The sequence below is a fragment of the Eubalaena glacialis genome, chromosome 8 (genome assembly GCF_028564815.1).
Source record: "Eubalaena glacialis isolate mEubGla1 chromosome 8, mEubGla1.1.hap2.+ XY, whole genome shotgun sequence".
Taxonomy (NCBI): Eukaryota; Metazoa; Chordata; class Mammalia; order Artiodactyla; family Balaenidae; genus Eubalaena; species Eubalaena glacialis.
Genome location: NC_083723.1, coordinates 93,508,562 through 93,529,126, shown reverse-complemented (window position 1 = coordinate 93,529,126; position 20,565 = coordinate 93,508,562).

The following is a 20,565-nucleotide window of genomic DNA, read 5'->3' as shown; positions in this document are numbered from 1 at the left end:
TAGAAAATATGAACAGACCAATCACAAGCACTGAAATTGAAACTGTGATTAAAAATCTTCCAACACACAAAAGTCCAGGACCAGATGGCTTCACAGGTGAATTCTATCAAACATTTAGAGAAGAGCTAACACCTATCCTTCTCAGGCTCTTCCAAAATATAGCAGAGGGATGAACACTCCCAAACTCATTCTACGAGGTCACCATCACCCTGATACCAAAACCAGACAAAGATGTCACAAAGAAAGAAAACTACAGGCCAATATCACTGATGAACATAGATGCAAAAATCCTCAACAAAATACTATAAAACAGAATCCAACAGCACATTAAAAGGATCATACACCATGATCAAGTGGGGTTGATCCCAGGAATGCAAGGATTCTTCAGTATATGCAAATCAATCAATGTGATACACCGTATTAACAAATTGAAGGAGAAAAACTATATGTCATCTCAATAGATGCAGAGAAAGCTTTCGACAAAATTCAACACCCATTTATGATAAACACCCTCCAGAAAGTAGACATAGAGGGAACTTACCTCAACATAATAAAAGCCATATATGACAAACCCACAGCTAACATCATCCTCAATGGTGAAAAACTGAAACCATTTCCACTAAGATCAGGAACAAGACAAGGTTGCCCACTCTCACCACTATTATTCAACATAGTTTTGGAAGTTTTAGCCACAGCAATCAGAGAAGAAAAAGAAATAAAAAGAATCCAAATTGGAAAAAAAGAAGTAAAGCTGTCACTGTTTGCAGATGACATGACACTATACATAAAGAATCCTAAAGATGCTACCAGAAAACTACTAGAGCTAGTCAATGAATCTGGTAAAGTAGCAGGATACAAAATTAATGCACAGAAATCTCTTGCATTCCTATACACTAATGATGAAGAATCTGAAATTGAAATTAAGAAAACACTCCCATTTACCATTGCAACAAAAAGAATAAAATATCTAGGAATAAACCTACCTAAGGAGACAAAAGACCTGCATGCAGAAAATTAAAAGACACTGTTGAAAGAAATTAAAGATGATACAAATAGATGGAGAGATATACCATGTTCTTGGATTGGAAGAATCAACATTGTGAAAATGACTATACTATCCAAAGCAATCTACAGATTCAATGCAATCCTTATCAAATTACCACTGGCATTTTTTACAGAACTAGAACAAAAAAATTCACAATTTGTATGGAAACAGAAAAGATCCCGAATAACCAAAGCAATCTTGAGAAAGAAAAACGGAGCTGGAGGAATCAGGCTCCCAGACTTCAGACTATACTACAAAGCTACAGTAATCAAGACAGTATGGTACTGGCGCAAAAAGAGAAATATAGATCAATGGAACAGGATAGAAAGCCCAAAGATAAACCCACGCACATATGGTCACCTTATCTTTGATAAAGGAGGCAAGAATATACAGTGGAGAAAAGACAGCCTCTTCAATAAGGGGTGCTGGGAAAACTGGACAGCTACATGTAAAAGAATGAAATTAGAACACTCCCTAACACCATACACAAAAATAGACTCAAAATGGATTAAAGACCTAAATGTAAGGCCAGACACTATCAAACTCTTAGAGGAAAACATAGGCAGAACACTCTATGACATAAATCACAACAAGTTCCTTTTTGACCCACCTCCTAGAGAAATGGAAATAAAAACAAAAATAAACAAAGGGGACCTAATGAAACTTAAACACTTTTGCACAGCAAAGGAAAACATAAATAAGATGAAAAGACAACCCTCAGAACGGGAGAAAATATTTGCAAATGAAGCAACTGACAAAGGATTGATCTCCAAAATTTACAAGCAGCTCATGCAGCTCAATATCAAAAAAACAAACAACCCAATCCAAAAATGGGCAGAAGACCTAAATAGACATTTCTCCAAAGAAGATATACAGATTGCCAACAAACACATGAAAGAATGCTCAACATCATTAATCATTAGAGAAATGCAAATCAAAACTACAATGAGATATCACCTCACACCAGTCAGAATGGCCATCATCAAAAAATCTACAAACAATAAATGCTGGAGAAGGTATGGACAAAAGGGAACCCTCTTGCACTGTTGGTGGGAATGTAAATTGATACAGCCATTACGGAGAACAGTATGGAGGTTCCTTAAAAAACTAAAAATAGAACTACCATATGACCCAGTAATCCCACTACTGGGCATATACCCTGAGAAAACCATAATTCAAAAAGAGCCATGTACCACAATGTTCGTTGCAGCTCTATTTACAATAGTCAGGACATGGAAGCAACCGAAGTGTCCATCAACAGATGAATGGATAAAGAAGATGTGGCACATATATACAATGGAATATTACTCAGCCATAAAAAGAAACGAAATTGAGTTATGTGTAGTGAGGTGGATGGACCTAGAGTCTGTCATACAAAGTGAAATAAGTCAGAAAGAGAAAAACAAATACCGTATGCTAACACATATATATGGAATCTTAAAAAAAAAAGAAAAAAATGGTCATGAAGAACCTAGGGGCAAGATGGGAATAAAGACGCAGACCTACTAGAGAGTGGACTTGAGGATACGGGGAGGGGGAAGGGTAAGCTGGGACATATATACACTACCAAATGTAAAATAGATAGCTAGTGGGAAGCAGCCGCATAGCACAGGTAGATCAGCTCGGTGCTTTGTGACCACCTAGAGTGGTGGGATAGGGAGGGTCGGAGCGAGGGAGATGCAAGAGGGAAGACATATGGGGATGTATGTATATGTATAACTGATTCACTTTGTTATAAAGCAGAAACTAACACACCATTGTAAAGCAATTATACTCCAATAAAGATGTTTAAAAAAAAAAGTAACTTAAAAGTGATGGATACAGAATCAAGTAAGTTTTTTTTTTGAAGTTATAACTCACATTTTTATTAATAATATTTACTCATTTTAACAATATTTCTAAGTTTCAAGCCATGTAATTTTTTGGTTTTGTGTTCAAATGTAGACTTTTCACTCTAATATCTTCAGAAATGAGTTGCATAAATCAGTTGTTAAAAATACTAGATTCATCTGCTCTGAAAATATTCCCTGTTAGTTTAGTCAATTAAAGATTTAGCTTAACTTCTAAAACTAAAACATACTGCACCTTTCTTTGTGAAAGAAGTACTAGCCATTTTATTCAAGAGTACTAATGTCCAATTATAGATAATTTTATTACAAAATTGCCATTATTCAGAAACAAGACCAATAAGTCAAGATAATCATTAAGTCCTGCAACAGAAGCGTGAATTAATAAATGTATCTGAGAACCACTAAGTCAATGAGTAATGACCATATCATATAGTTTACTCAGTTGTTTTAAAAATCATTCAGCTGTACTTGTGACTGACAGAGGTCTATTATTCAGATGTCACTGGCATGACATCAGGCCCAATAGACATACATAATAACTTTGATTGAACGCATAATTATTTAATTATTATAAAGTTATTAAATACATAATAACTTTTACTGTGTCCATATGCGGAAAAGAGTTACCATGGCAGGCTGACACCGCTCTCCTTAGAAAGGATTGCTTACAAGGCTGGCCCTTAGCTGGCATCAGAACCTGCATTTGGGGAGCATTCCCGCCATTCCCTAATTGATGAGAGCTGCTCACTGCGCCTATAAACTGTCTGGGTAAACCACGTGGTTTGTGTTCAACACCTGCTTTCCTTCTGGGAGTCTGGAATTTTGGTACATGCTATGCAGAGGCTTCCACGTGACCGACTTCCAGTTAAAAGTCTGAGGACTGAGTCTCTAACGAGATCCCCCGGAGACAACATTTCACACGTTGTCACAATTCAACCATGGTGGAATTAAGCTCACGCTGAGTGACTCTACCAGGAGAGAACTCTAGGAAGCTTGCACCTGGTTTCCTCTGGACTTTGTCCCATGTGCCTTTTCCCTTTGCTCGTTTTGCTCTAATAAATCTTAGCCTCAGTATGACTACATACTTAGTATTATGAGTCTTTGTAGGAAATCACCAAACCCAGGGGTGGTCTTGGGGACCCTGACACAGTCCAGTGTAGGTCCAAAGAAGAGGACCTGTGCCTTAAATCTCTTTATATTTCTTAGAATATATAACATACTCTTATACATAACAGATTATCATATTTTGTGATTTTATATATTATCCTCCTAATATATCCAAACCAGTCTAAAGATGTGTTGAATCTCTACTTCAGTGTGACTTAACATTGGTGAACCGGTTAAATGGCAAAAATATATGTGATAATACACGTACAATTCAAACAACAAATGAAAAGTTTTTGGCAGGTTCAAGTAACAGAGTTGGATAGAAGATTGATCACTTTGACCATTTACAGTCTGCAGCCCTCCAATTTGTTTTAATGATGTCTTGATAGTTCTCTGCCTGCAAATATCCTAAAGAATATCCTAAGCATTCTTAATTTGAATTTCTTTTTTTGTTAATTCACCCGTCTTTGGAATTTAGCAAAATATAACATATTTCAGTTGTGTGTGACTGATAAAGAGGGCAGGCATTTTATCAAGCTTCTGTGTTATTTAACGACAGTTCTGTGATGTGTCAAATAAACAATCCATGCTTCCTTATACTTTATACAATTCCTTTAGAACCAATCCTACCTATTGGCCAATAGATCAAAAAGACTGCCACAGAAAACACTGATACAAAAGAAACATTGAAATATGATCAAAGAAGGCCCAAGGGATGAAAGGAGTCAGTGAGTTGGAGAATATATCCAGGTTAAAGAAAGTTCCAGGCCACCCCTGATGTCAAAGTACTTTTCTGGTCTTGATCTTGAACTTGTTCAGCACATCTCTCTTGGGCCTTTTCTCTCATTATTTTGGGGATCAAAACATCTTTCTCTACATGTCTGAGATGCTGCTCTGTGGGGTCGAGCGCCATGTCTGCACGCAAAAGGCAGCAGCCGCGTGGCCGCCCCTCAACTAAGTTTGATAATATACATATCTCTCGAAGATTCACTTTTCACCTAGTATATTAAAATACCGGAGAAGTTCTGCTTCAGGTAAACGTGTTTATTGCTGATGAACTCAGATTTCCCCCAAGTTTTTCATAATAAGAAAATACTTCCTTGAGGAATATTTAACTTTTGGCTCTACAACATAGTGGTAAATGTCACCACTATGTTACCATAGTGGTAAACTATCACTCCTATTTGCTACAATATCAATTAATTATTGTGTCATTAATACATTTATTAACATCTACTAACCAGGCCCTGAGCTAGGTACTGGGAATTTAAAGCTAAAAGGCACCAGGTTTGGCCATTAGAATCACCCATGGGGCATTTTTTTAGAGTACACGTATCTGGACTTCACACCAGGCCTACTAGTCTATGAGAGCGGACCTGCCAAGATGTATTCTTTAACCTTTTACTAGGATTCTGGTAATGAACTGGGTTTGGAAACAACTGATCCATAACCTACTTTTTCATATTAAGCCAACCTAGTTCTGTTCTATTTTGTAAATATCAATGAAGAAAACAAAGTTCAAAAGAGAAACTATCGAATAATCATAGAAAAAGGAAGGAAACTAAAGAGGAGAGACGAGAAAGGAGACAGGACAGCACCACGGAGAGGCAGTGCAGCTGAGCAGTGTGCGTGCGTGCTGCACACGTGTGTGCCTGTGCTTGACTGTGCGTGTGTGTGTGCACCCACACGTGATGAGATTGACGACATTGGCTGGAGAGGGAGCAGGAAAAGAGGTACACTCTAGGTCCTCCACGGGCTAAGAACAGATCTCTATCCTTTATCAGAGTCATAACAAACACCTCCTATGCCTTAGCTAAAGACATTGAGGGGAGTGGAAGAGGAGGAAAACTGTACAGGAGGAGTAAGGTGATTATAAACGTGCAAACTGAATAGTTTAGGACAATGGACTTCACACTTGTTCTGATGGCAGAGGAGTTAGGAATCATCCTGCTCTTTGAGGAATGATATGAAATACTGACAGGCTCAGAATATATACACACAATTTTTTCTAAGCCAGGTATTACCATCTCCTAGTGAAAGCAGGTGATAGGGTGCAAGGTAAATACAAAGGAAAGGACTTTTGAGAATGTTACTGTGCTTCCTAGAATACAACTCTATTAAAGGTGGGACCTTAAATACTGCACGGTCTCACTTAGACATGGAATCCATTTTAAAAACAGCTAAACTTAGAGAAACAGAGAGTAGAATGGTGGTTGCCCGGGCCTGGTGGGTGGGAAATGGGGAGCTATTGGTCAAATGTCACAAACTTCCAGTTATATGATGAATATGTTCTGGGGTTGTAATGTACAGCATAGCGATTACAGTTAACAATACTGTATTATATACGTGAAACTTGCTAAGAGAGTAGATCTTAAATGTTCCCACCACAAAAAAGTAGTTTTGTGAACTGATGGATGTTATAACTAACCATGTTGGGGTAATCATTTTACAATATATATATGTACCAAGTCATAATGTCATACACCTCAAACTTACATAAGTATTTCTCAGTAAAGCAAGAAAACGTGGTGGGTTCTTATTGGGTTTCAGCTTTTATATCTTGGGTGTTCCTTAAAGAGTTTGACTTTTAGGTGATATGCTTAACTACATCTCAGATTAAAACATTACTTTCTAGAATTGAGTCAGAGAAATTGTCCACCTTACTTCTGGAATTCTGTGGGGGAAAATGTGCCCATTGTCCGAACATTAGATGTTATGGGTCTAAGAGCACAACTTCAACATTAGAGAGACATGGTAGATATAATACAGATGTTGGAATTTGTATTTTGGGGAAGAATACCTGGATATTTTAGGAAGAAAGAGTGGATCTTTTAGGAAGAAAGCCAGATCTTTATGACATTATGTATAACCTTCAAAATTCACTTATGAAGTTGTGAAATGAAAATTAATTTAAAACTCAACCTCTATAGACATATAGTTTCAATAGAAAGAAGACATCACTATCAGAGCTACTCACACGGGTTTAGGGACGCTGCCCCATACTTCCTCACAGACGAAAGGCCCGAAACATGGCTGCCATCTTGTGGTTCACAATTAAGTAGGCTTTGGAAATACTCACAGTGGCTACTTTCTGCCAGAAAACAAAGACTTTCAGACAACACTGGACCTGGGATAGGAGCAGAGGCTTAAAGTCTTGGATACTCATGGAATCCAGATGCTGCAAAAGTGTTAGTTTCTAAATGCTGAGAAATGGCAGAGATTAAGTGAGGATCTATTGGGAGGATTCTCTGATAGTGATCTTGACTTGATTTCTTTGGAAGACATTACCTAGAACAAATGTATAGCAGAGTGGATAGGGGCTGGGATCTAGGGTTGCAAATCAATAAGAGGGTTGAAAGTGCTCCACTATGTGTTCACTATGAGCCTTTCATCAGCAGACAGAAGAACATGACTTGAAGGACAGGTCTTGTTCTACTTCAAAGTTGAAGAAGAAACAAATTATAGCCAAGATTTATTAAGCAAACTTGGACTTCTTTGTAACCCAAAAAGATCTCTCTGATTTTCCCTGTGGCTATCTTGGCCACACACCAAAAACAAGTTTGAGTGATGGAGCTCAGGGTCAAGATGCTGGGAAGATTTTAGCAGACGGGAAGCGTTTTCCAGTCTCCAGTAGCTCAGGATAAGTTCATTCTTCAATCTTTGAATAAAATTTCCTACGACCCTACGAAGCCCAGTTTTGGATTGAAGGCTGAATGCCTTGATTTACTTTTACTATGCAGGAGCATATCATAATGAAATTCCCTATAAGCAGCTGGATACTTGTCCCTAGCGTTTAGCAGACACCAACCATGAATGAAACAAATCCAGTAACTACATGAACGGGTGTCGAAAAAATGTTTTAATTGTTATTGTTATTTGAGAGAGGAAGAGTGCTAAGTGAAAGGCCTCAGAGAAGCTGTGGGGACATGAAAATTGTGGAGGAAACAAGAGGGGGTTTAGGAAATATTAAAGTGAGCTTTGAATTAGGGTGCATTTCATGTTCCTAAAGAGATACAAATGAAGATCGAATTCTTTACTAATGCTTTGGCTTGGTCTAAATGTGGGACACATAATTTTGGAATTTGTGTCTAGGATATAGAAGAGTTGTTGAGTCCCATCTACTTTGGGCAGGCGCTGGGTTAGGTAGATACTTCACATATATTACTCCATTTCCTTTTCAGAACAATTTTATGAAGCAGAGAGAGGTAACTTCCTCTAGTAAGTGGCATAATTAAAATTTCAAACTAGGCTGGACTGACTCTATAGCATATGTTATTTCCACTACACCAGGAAATCATGACTCATTCTCTGCTGATGTATGTTTTTTATTATGTCTAACTAGGAGCAGACTTTCAGAAGCAGCTGACAGTAGTTATTCATTGTCAGAAGCAGCAGCTTAGTAAAAATGATTACCATGTATATTTGGTAAACATTATTATTCAGGTAAACAATACTAAAAACCTCATTCAGCAGGTCAATTCATTCACCTACTTTGGCTGCATTTTGCAGCCCACTCATCATGATTGGCCATCATGATAAACTACTTCTCAAAAGAATTAAATATTTCATAGGGCACACAGAAACATTTCTGGTCAAGTCGTTTCCATTATTAAAATGTGCCTTTAAATTTTTTTCTTCCTTTTCCATGTTGTATAATGAAGCAAAGAAACATTTTATATCAAGTACAGTTTTTTCAAGAGCTGGGTCAATTTCAAGGCTCCTTTTAAGGAAAAATTTAGTCCTTCCAAAAGGTACTCCTTTGGCCCACTTCCATGTGCAAGTGGGCTGGCCTACTGAAAGAAAATATATTTTGAGTTCTTAAACTTTTACACCACAATATTAATTCTGCATCACCTACATCTAGTTGGTAAAGCCTATGGATCTTTTTTCAGTTAATAATACAAAGAAATGACTCATGAATTGGCTTTCATTCTATCCTTGTGTAAAACTCACTTGAGATTAACTATTCACCTCTCAAGATTCTCTAAGCTTCATCCTCTAATAAGCGGCATTACCAGAAATCCACATGCCTGGACTCTATTCTCACAGCTCTCTGAAGCATTGTTGAATGATGCACGATGTCTGCACACACGTGGGTTCCTGTTCTAGATTCTCCACTTATTAAATATGTGACCTTCCGAAAATTACTTAATTTCCTTAAGTCCAGTTTCCTCACTGGTAAGATAATTTTGGAAATTCAATTCAATTCGGCAAATATATTTAGAATATCTGTTAGGCCCTATGCTTTGTGCTGGAGTCAGGTATAAAAAAATTCATGCATTATTGACCCAGTATTTATTCTGAGCACATACTCTATGTCAGTCACTGTCCTAAGGGCTAAGGATAAATCTTTGAACCAGGCTGACAAATTTCCTGCCCTCATAGCTTATATTTTAGTAAAATATTCAGAAAATAAGCAAGGAAATCAAGAACTAATTCAATATGAATTCAAGTAAGTGATAGGAACTACGAAGAAAATAAAGCAGAAGGATCAGGTGACTTTGTGGGAATATGGCTGCTTTAGAAACAATAGCCAGAAAAGATTCCATCTAGGAGGTGGACATTTGACAGAGATATGAATGATAAGAAAAGCTGATCAAGAAATCAGAGAGGAACAAAAGTATAATTTCAGTAAGTGCTAGGATTGAAGTATACAGTAGAAATTTCTTGGGAGGATGTGTTTAAGCAATGTAAAATTGCCTCAGATGAAGTTGTGCCCAAATAGATACTCACCAAATGTTAGCCATCTTTTCTCCCTTTAACATGGCGTCCTTCTCCTTTAATCAGTGCAAGAGAAAACTACTCGAATCTTCATGATGACTCAGGATCGGAAACCACTTGCTCTAATTAGATGTCTAGGAGTGTATACCTTCTTTTTTGAGACAATAAAAATTATATAATGTCACAGACTTCCCTTTTCTCTTCTACTAGCTATGGTGCTTGGCTTCTGCCCCAAACCTCTATTTCCTGTTGTGTCTTTATTTGCAATTATCTGTATTGTTTTAATGTCATAAGCTATCTTGACCTTTTTTATATCTAGACAGGGAATAAATTTTTTTTAAACACAAAAAACATGTTCACATACTCCAGTTATTTTTGTGTCGGTATTTAGAAGAAGTGCTTGTTGTTTGAAGTAGAAAGACAGTCCTAGTATTGTCTTTTTCCACATAGGCCTCATTTCCAATATCTTGGATATGATAGAGGAAAGAAGTTATTAGATAGATTTTCTTTTACACACTCTGTTACTTTACCATCAGATATTTGGCAGTTTTTCTTGGCACATAATCTATAGTAAAACTTTATTAATGCAATCTTATTGGAGTAGAAGGCAATGTATGCCATTAATAAACTGAAATACAGTCTATCTTTAAACACATGTTAACTTAGTGGTTAAGAACATGCACTTTGTACCTAGACACACTGAAGATTGAATACTGTTTCCTGCACTTACTGACTGTGACCTTGGTGTGTGTTTCAATCTCTCTGGGTCTCATCTGTACAATATGAGATATAATACCTACCTCATGGGATTCTATTGAGGCTGAGGATATTATATATGTCAAACAATGTTTATAAGAGTGCTTAGCAAAATATCCGGTAATAGCAAATATCCAAAATAGAAATTATTATCCAGATTTCATATCAGTTTCATCACGTGTTCTATGGAGAAAAATGAAGTCTTCCAAGATTAATAATTTTTGTCATGAATTATAGTATAGCAACAACCAGAGTTCTCAGAATTCCTCTACCTCATCGTAATTCAAGCACAAGCAATAGGATGGGTGCGAACAGAGTCTAACCATAAAAAATCCAATTATATCCATATAGCTAGATAGAGGCTGGGGGGCTAGTCATGGGAGAGAGACCAAGGGTTAGTGTTCAATGTGATGAAATGGGAAAATTCAACCAAAGATAAGCCTAGAAACACAAGAGACAGGCAGGATGTGAGTATGGTCGTTAAAGCAATGGAACTAAGTCTAAGACTCAGATCATCTTAAATCTGCATGGGCACATGGGCACTCAGGGAAGTGGCAGCATTTGCTAGAGAGTGGGGCAGGTGGGTAGACTGGGATTGGCTTGATCTAATGGGCACGGGGAAGCTCTAGTAGAGAAAAATGGACCCAGGGAAAATAATACCAGTCACTGCAGGGATTCGGGCATGAAAGTAAGATTCCAGGCTGCAAACCAGAGGACCTAAGCAAGCCTTGATTCAGGGGTCATCCTGTAACCACTTATCTTTTCCCTCCAGAGAAAAAGACATGTTCCAGAATCTAGCATGAGGTTAAATGGCCTCAGCAGTAAAATTTCTCAATAAAGGGGTAGAAGCCCTGTAGCTTAACAAGTCAAACAAGATACAGAGACAAGTTTGAATGCGCTGAGATTGGCTGTTGTATAAGGTTTTCATCCATTCAGGATTTTACACAGGTGGTATACACAGCAAGGTGAGGTTGATGAATTTTCTGATGCCTGTTATTTTCTTCTTGTAATTTCATACTCACAGATTCAATTTCTATTTCTCTAATTTTTAAAACTTGATGTATAAAGTCCTAAGGAGCCAGATTAGCACCAAAAAGCAAAGGTAACACCTCGGATGGCTGGAATAGCAAGAAGTCTCAATCTTCTTTCTATTTATATATGTGCAAAATAAATAAATAAAACTCTTAACCACCTGAAAGATTATCTTCTGCCTGAGGAATTTTGTGTCTATAATATGACACTGATAAAATTTCCAAGAGAAATGTTTACTGTACCTAGTGACTGGGCTAGAAAGGAATAGAAACCCTAGTCCTTTGGCGAAGATACAGCCATAGAGATGATGGATGTCTGGAACAGGAAGAAACCTCCATTAAACCAGTCATAGTTGACACCCTGTTCCAGCACATGATGTTTGACACTTACTCACAGGTTATTAAAATGATTATGTGCTCAAGAGTGAATCCATGCCAGCAAACCAAACTTTCACTGATGAAAAGAGAGCCTGTTATTTTAAATGGTGATTCAAAGAGATTCAGCTTTAAAGTTAGTATAGTTTATATTAATAAAAGCAAGGGAACTTTTAGCACTGACACACAATAAATAGATTGATAGCCAACTTGTTTTGTTCTCTATGCTGTCAGCAGCGAAATCAAATTAGATTTAATAAAAGCTTATAGTATTGATGCAATGTGATTCAGACTAATCAAATTGATTCACTAATTTAAAAAAAATGTTGTAATCCTCTTTCAAATAAGGTAAACAGGGATGCCAGGAAGGTTTGACATGTCAATCAAGCAATGAAAAATAAAAAATATTGTCATATTTCCTAAAGAAAAAATAATAATCAATTTTGCTTACATATTCTCTTGTAGTTGTATAAATTGGATTACAACTTTGACTGTAACTCAACTTGTAATCACTAGCAGAAACAACTAGAGACAGCATATGAGACCCTGTCCCTCCTCCTGGGCAGAGGGAGGTTCAGCTTCCCATGGGCAGAGGTGGGAGTGGCAGCACTAGAGCTTCTTGAAGTTTTCTAGACAAGGATGGATTCTGAGTTTAGGAGCCAAGAGTCCAAGAAGATAGCAAGAGTTTCTGACAACAGGTCCGAGCACAGGGGGATGACAGGGAAGACGGTGTCTGCCATTTGCGTGCTTTGTGTATGGGCCACTCTTCAACACTGCCCTCCTGGGCTCTTCTAACACATAGAAAACGAAGGAGAGTTGAGGATATGCTAGTATCCTAGAGGAATGTCCAAATCTCCTGTATCTTTGACTCACACTTTCTCAATCAACACAAATCCATAAACACTTATTGCACTCCCAAGGACCTTAGAGTACAAAGGAGGTCAAAATGCGGTTTATACTATGGAAGAATCTCTGGCTGGTAGAAAAGGGAGAAATATAAATGCAAAACAATACAGTGACACAACATGCTATGTGCTTTGTTGGAGGTCTATGTTTAGGACCAGAACCCTTGGGTGAGGTATATGGCTGTTCTGTGCCATTTCCACCAGTGAGAAACTTTAGAGCAATTTGGAAAGTGGTAAATTGTTCTCACACTTTTTTTTTTTTTTTTTTTTTTAGCATTTCTGTACCCTTTCTAGGGTTCCCAAGCCTGAAAAATCCTCATGGCCGCCAACTTCACTTTCTTTTAAAACTCTACCATAGTTTCCTTCACACTTAGAAGAGAACTTAAGTTCCTTTCTCTGGTTGATAAAGTCTATAAGATCTAGCCCCAACTTCCTCTCCAAGCTCATCTCACTGATTCACTAGATTTCAGACACTCTGGTCCTCTAGCGCAGTCCCTCTCAAACGTTAATGAGCATACAAATCACCTGAGGTCTTGCTAAAAATGTAGACTTTTGCTCATGAAGATTTTTATTCAGTCAGTCTGGAGAAGGGGACGAAATTCTTGCATCTGTAATAAGCTCCAAGGTGATGCAGACGGTGCTGGTCCTGGGACCACACTTTAAGTAGCAAGGTGCCAGCTCATTCCTGACACTGACAGGCTACAGTGTACCACTACGAGTAGCAATGCAATTCGCCAAGCTCATTCTCCCCTTGGAAACACGGTGCTTGTGTTTCCTTCTGCCAGGAACTTGCTTCCCCCATATCTTTGTTTGTCTAGCACCTTTTGTCACGTAGGTATCTGCTCAAATGTCAGCTCAGGAGAAAGGTCTTTTTTAATAACCCTATCTAAAGTGGCCCATCCAATCACTGATCTGTAACAATCAATGCTTTTTCCTATTTTATTTTCTTAATTACACTGGCACCCTCTGAATTTTCTTTACTTATCTGTTCATTTCCTTGTAGGTTCCATGAAACAGTGGCATGGCCTGTACTGTTCAGCACAGTATCTCAGCACATAAAACAATACCTGATCCACAGGGCTGGCTTTATGGGTACATAACCTGTGCAGTTGCACTTGGCTTTCTACTTAGTTTAACGCTCTGCTGTCACCATCTAGACAATAATAATTTTATCTTTCAACTTGTGCTTTTTAAGTAAAGGGTAATGGGACAATGAGGCATGTTTGTGAGCAGAGGAAATGCACTCAACATATATGTCTTCTTTTCTTTGCTGCCCCATTCTCACATCATGTTTGTGATGCCTCATGAGCACAAAATTCTGATGGACCCACGTACATGGGCATTCAACAAGACTCAAAGTGATTACAAGGTAAGTGAGTTTCTTACCTACTTACTTACAAGGTAAATGGGGTGTTGACAGCCCCACGTGGCCATGCTTTCTATCTAAGCCAGAACTTGCTTCAAAAATACAAAGAGCAATGGTGTTCTAAGAAACATGAATGGTCAAGGAAATTTATTAGAATAAACTTATTACTCTATTTGGTTCTTCCTTACTCAGTACAAAAGGAGACAGTGCTAGTAGAATGTGCACATATTAAAAAGTGAAATAAAAACAGTTGAGTTCGTTTTGTGCAGTATCTCTACTGTTCTATCACAAATTACATATATGCATGTATGAGCTATGAAATATGAATTAGTATGAAATACTAATTTTGGTAAATCTGGATATGGGTTAAATGCTTTTACACTTTCATTTAAAACTGGCATTGTACAACATAAAGATGAATCGTAAAATTCATGCTAATAGTTTAAAATTTTAATTTTTTCTTAATTAGAACAATTGCAAAAAAAAAAAAAACCATGACACATCAAAAGAGAGAACAGTGAAGAAAGAAAAGGCTTTATATTTTCATACTTTTAATGACACTTTTCCTGCTTTTTGAGCAAGGAACCCACATTTTCATTTCCTGCCTGATGCCAAAAACTGTGCAGCTTATCCTACTGATACATAGAAGTGCTTGGTGAATGAGTAGAAGCGTGCGTGTACTGTGTGGCTGGTGCTATGCGAAGCCTTCTACATAGATGATCTTATTTTATCTGAACAATAACCTTTTAAAATAGATGTTACTGTTTTAACAGATGAGAAAACAAAGGCTTAGAAAGATTAAGTAATTTAGCCAATATCTTAAAGGTTATTAGTAAAGAAGCTAGGGTTCAAACTAGGATTCAGGGCTGTAGGATCCCAAAGCCCATCTCTTGATGACTCTGCTGTAATTTCTCCCAGAAGCCAGTCTCATTCCAGTCTTCCCTTGGGCTACCGGAGTGTTCCAGAATGGGTCCAAGGTTCTATTCCAAACCAAAATGAAACAAGAATGCTGACCTCATTTCTACCTTGATCCTAAGGACTCTCAGAAGTCTTTAGTTCTGTGTCTATACCTCGATTGTCATATGGATCCATGTAAATAATTCACAGTTGAGTAGGTTCCAGACACCAATTAAATTGAATTTCCCAGAGTATTTCGGTATTTGTGTCTCAGAGACTGCGGAAACTTTCAATCTTATTTTGACATTTTATTTAGCCCTGCAAGATGAAGACCATTTCATTAGGGTCTTTTAAGTATTTCTAGCTATATTCTAGAGCACCAAGAAACAACATCTTTCAGCAGTTTTAATCTTCTTTGCCCAAATCTCACTGGCAAATATCTTTTACTGGTGTTGAATAAAAGTCTCTGCCTGGATATGCATGCTGTTTAAAATATTTTAAATAATGTTCACTATGGTAACAATATATTTGAAGTTTCTGTCATTTGAACATTAAAATGTTCAATTAGATGGTGAAATACAGTACCAAACTCTCGAGCATTTAGTATTAATGAAAGGGGAAAAAAATTAGCATATGATCATATATCAAACATCTCATGTTTTTATTTTAGTATTTGTTAGAATAATCTACTTATTTAACATGTTTGTGATTAAATGTATTTTACCATTATAGTTTTTAAATCAAATATTTACTTTTAGTATACATTTTTTGATAAGAGTATTTATTACTATAAACCCATTTTGAGATGAGATGTGTAGTAATAGGTTCAGTATGTATAATGGGGCCTAATCACAGGCACTTAGCTTCTCTCTATTTCAAGGTGCAGAGCTCCAGATAATTACATGGTAACACATTCACACATCATGGGTTGCAAGAGATTTTCAAATACTTCTAATTTTGTTGATATTAACATCTTCAAATATCTATATTCACTTTTTCCTTTTTCGGTATAAAATCCATCATAGGTACAAAATTAAGTGACAGAGCCATTTGGATATCCTTTAATTTGGACTCATAATAAATCACTTAATTGTAAACTTCTCTAACTTTTAAACTCTACTTTTGTCTGTTAGAGAAGCCAGTTGCTTTTGCTCTTAATATAAGCAAAGAAATGACAAGAGAAAAACTGGTAATTCTCTTAGCCTCGATTTCCTTATTTCTAAAATGAAGGCAAATGGACTTGACTTTCAAGGGACTTTCCTTCTCTATGAATCTAGAAGGTTCATTTTTCTCCTCCAGTATGGACTACACATTATCTTACCCTTCATTTTGATTTGACTATTAGTATTACTTTTGGCCATTTAATTTGCTCAAAAATATATTAAATTACCCAAGTAATTCAAGTATAAAAAAAGTACTCATGTTCATTATAATCTGTAGGACTATTTAGGTGAATTTTTTTAATATTTATCTCAATTCCTTGTTTCACTCTAGGTAGGTATATCAATATTATGTATGGTACCATTTTTTTTTAATATCTTTATTGGAGTATAATTGCTTTACAATGTTGTGTTAGTTTCTGCTGTATAACAAAGTGAATCAGCTATATGTATACATATATCTATATATCTCCATATCCCCTCCCTCTTGCATCTCCCTCCCACCCTCCCCATCCCATCCCTCTAGGTGGTCACAAAGCACCGAGCTGATCTCTCTATCCTATGCAGCTGCTTCCCATTAGCTATCTATTTTACATTTGATAGTATATATATATGTCAGTGCTACTCTCTCACTTCATCCCAGCTTACCTTTCCCCCTCCCTGTGTCCTCAAGTCCATTTTCTACATCTGCCTCTTTATTCCTGTCCTGCCCCTGGGTTCTTCAGAAACTTTTTTTTTTTTTAGATTCCATACATATGTGTTAGCATACGGTATTTGTTTTTCTCTGACTTACTTCACTCGGGATGACAGTCTCTATGTCCCTCCATGTTTCTACAAATGACCCAATTTCATTCCTTTTTATGGCTGAGTAATATTCCATTGTACATATGTACCACATCTTCTTTATCCATTCATCTGTTGATGGGCACTTGGGTTGCTTCCATGTCCTGGCTATTGTAAATAGTGCTGCAGTGAACATTGTGGTACATGACTCTTTTTGAATTATGGTTTTCTCAGGGTACCATTTTTTTTAAGTGTCAATTATCATCTACTTTCGTCATGGGTTGGGAAATTTTTTTCCCCATCTCTTGATTAACTACATTATGCTCTACAAATATTTGCTTGGTGAAGGAAGGATGGCAGAAATAAGAATAAATATTTTGGGTTATCCTGAATGATGTATATATTATATACTCCCAATTAAAAAACAAACAATTATAACACCAGAAGTGTTTGTGTGTGCCTGTTTGTGTGTGGGGGGATGTTGGGGTGTGTGTGTGTTGGAAGGACAGGAAAAAGAAAATAAAACACTGAAAAAGGGAGAGAATAAGAACAAAAAATACAAACAAGTCACTCTCTCAAAACTTCCTTAACTAAGATTCAGGATGTTGCAATATAATATATCAGTGAATGCCCTTCCTAGGTATCATAAACTAAAATGTGAAATATACTTAGACAAATGATCAGAATAATTTCCATACTTATTCTAAGTATTTAGAGCTGTTGTTCTCAACCACCGGCTGCACATTAGAATCATTGAGAAAGCTTTTAAAAAATGTCTGAGCCTCATGTCAGATCAATTAAAATCAGATACTGGGCGGGACTGGACATTCCTACTGTTTTAAAAGCTCCCTTAGGGATTCTAATGTGCGGCCAGGGTTGAGAGCATTGATTTAGAGTAAACCCTATTATGTGGTGCAGTAAGAAATATGCATTTAAATTTTAAGCGAGAGAGCCATTGTTTTTAAGAGTTTGAAGTCACCTTACCAAACTGACGATATATTCTATCTGTTCTTCAATTATGACACAAACCAGAAATCAAAAGTACCTGAGACCATGCTGAGCTGCTGGGATTATGAGTCAGTGATCACACAGCAGCCTTGAAAAGAGTGCCTTCCTTGATGTGCGCTGCCCCTCTTTCCACACTGGCCATCTCTCCAGGTAAGCTCCGGAGAACCAAACCACCCTGCCTGGCGTGGGTCTTCAAGCTCCTTTTTTTTTTTTTTTTTTTTCCTGTTTGAAATGGTTAAATTGAGGTAAAAATGTAATATTCATAGGATACATTGAAGCTCCCTAGACTGGAAATTTTTATTTCTTTGCCAAAGGAAGGTAGAACAGTTTGCAGGCAAAAACATTAAAATAAAAATTGCCTACATTAAAAAAAAAACTCTCTCTTTTATTTGGTTTCTTACCAGACCAAAGTGAAATGTGACCTGCAGCTTGGAGGTCGCTCCCAGGATTAATAATCTCCAGGTGTATTCAAAACCATTAATTGCCTCTGAAGGGAGCAAAAGGAGGCTTCCAGAATCCTGCTATTTGAAGGAGAGATACCGAGCTCAGTGTTTGCTTCTTCAGGGAGTTCCTATGGCCACGGTATTCATGTTGTGCTTAAACTAGGAAGCTTGAAAGGAATAACTTTGCCAGAGAACTTTGTTGTACTAACATGAATGCACTGAAGGCCTTGTAAAGAAGTTGTTTGAATTACATGTATGTTAAACAGTTTCAGAAGAACTGTTTCCACTTTAGGTTTTTGCACAATAAACCCCAAATTGCACTTTTGACTACTGAGCTGAGTCTTTTAACTTGCTTTGTTTCCATAATAATAAATCCCCTTAATGATGACTGTGCAGCACTGTCACACAGTCTATTTCTTCAACCCCTATGTCATTAAAAGATGCAACTTATTTATGATGATTAATAATAATGAAATATGTGTGAAGAAATAAATTATACAAATGCTGAACTGTACATAATAGGGAAAGATACAAATGGCCAGGCCCCGGCTACCTGTACCCCAACACAAACATTGGACTGCAGAACAGTTCTCTCCAGCTGATTTTCCTCTGGGATGATAACCTAGGAAGCAGGATGTGAGAAAGTTTGAAAGGTGCTTTGACAGGTTCAAATTCTTTTTTTAATGGTAGATTTGTAAAACTCGACTTCTCTCCCCCACCTAGCTTTTACTGTTGCCATCACATCACATTATTGAAGGCAGCCTAGAACACCTGAGTCAATGCCAGCTGACGGCCTGTGTCAAATCTTTTGTCTTAGCTGACACAGAAATACCACGTACCCTCCCAGTGCTCTTCCTGAATATCCATAAGCTAACACTTGGGATGTGTGTGCTGAGCAGAGTAAGTGAAGGAGCACATCTCGTGGTATCAACAGTGTCTGTGGACGTGCAACAGGGTCAGGACAGTCACGAGGTGATTGGTTCAGAGATGGCTCATCACCCTAGCATGCTCATGAATTCTTAATCACTCCTGGTGCAGCTGCTTCCTCTAGTTAGTATGTTTATTATGAGTCAAAGATATTAAGACATAGGCAAGCCCAAGCCTCAAAATTTTCACATTTGATAAACAAGTGGAAGCAATTTTTAAAAATACAAATCATTGCGTCTACAAAATTTACACGAGCTAACACCTCTGCTAAAGTTGAAATTCCATAAACTCGTGGCTGAAGTTCATAGGCACAAACAACGGCCTTTTCACCCCAAAAGGGGATCCTGTCATCTTGTTTTCAGAAGACCTAGTTTAAATTGACTGGTGAAATTCCCCATTTGGAAAAGTTCGTTGAATCTTGGAATATCTGGAACAAAAATAAAACTACTGCTTTACTCTCCAACAGAATAACATTCTCAACCCATGAGACCCTTGAGGAATACTGATGACCATTTCTAACCACGTCACTGGGTGATCATGCCCTGCAGGCTTATTGCTATTATTAGCTATTTACAAAGCCTTTTGTCAAATTAATCATTTCATAGATGTCTCACACCCACACACAACAGATGTTCTTATAGATAAATTATGTGACAGAGAGAGAAACATGACACTTTTAGGAGATAAATATTAAACTAAGTCAAAACAAAATATGGAGCTGACAATCCCTGTAGTAATTTTTGTTGTCATGGAAGGGCCTGATTATTTTGGATTCATTTTTGTCAGATGGAGTTCATAGAAAATTTAGACAATTCACTGTTGCCATGGAAGGGCCTGATTATTTTGGATTCATTTTTGTCAGATGGAGTTCATAGAAAATTTAGACAATTCACTGTAGACAAAGTCAATTTATAACTGTAGGTTTATTTGTGATTTTATTGATGATGGTGTGTCCCTCCATTAGAATGTAAACTCTTTGAGAGTAGTCATGAGCCTGGCTTTATTCATCGGGGTTTACCCAGTACTTTGCACTAAGAAAACTGAATTTAGCAAAAAAATAAAATATCTCACCATAAAGAGAAAAGACATTTGAATCCTCTGTTTTACATTATCTATGGCTTGTTTGAGAATTAGATCTGCCATTAGGTACTTCGAACATTTACTCTTTCATCTCAAAATGAAACTTGAATA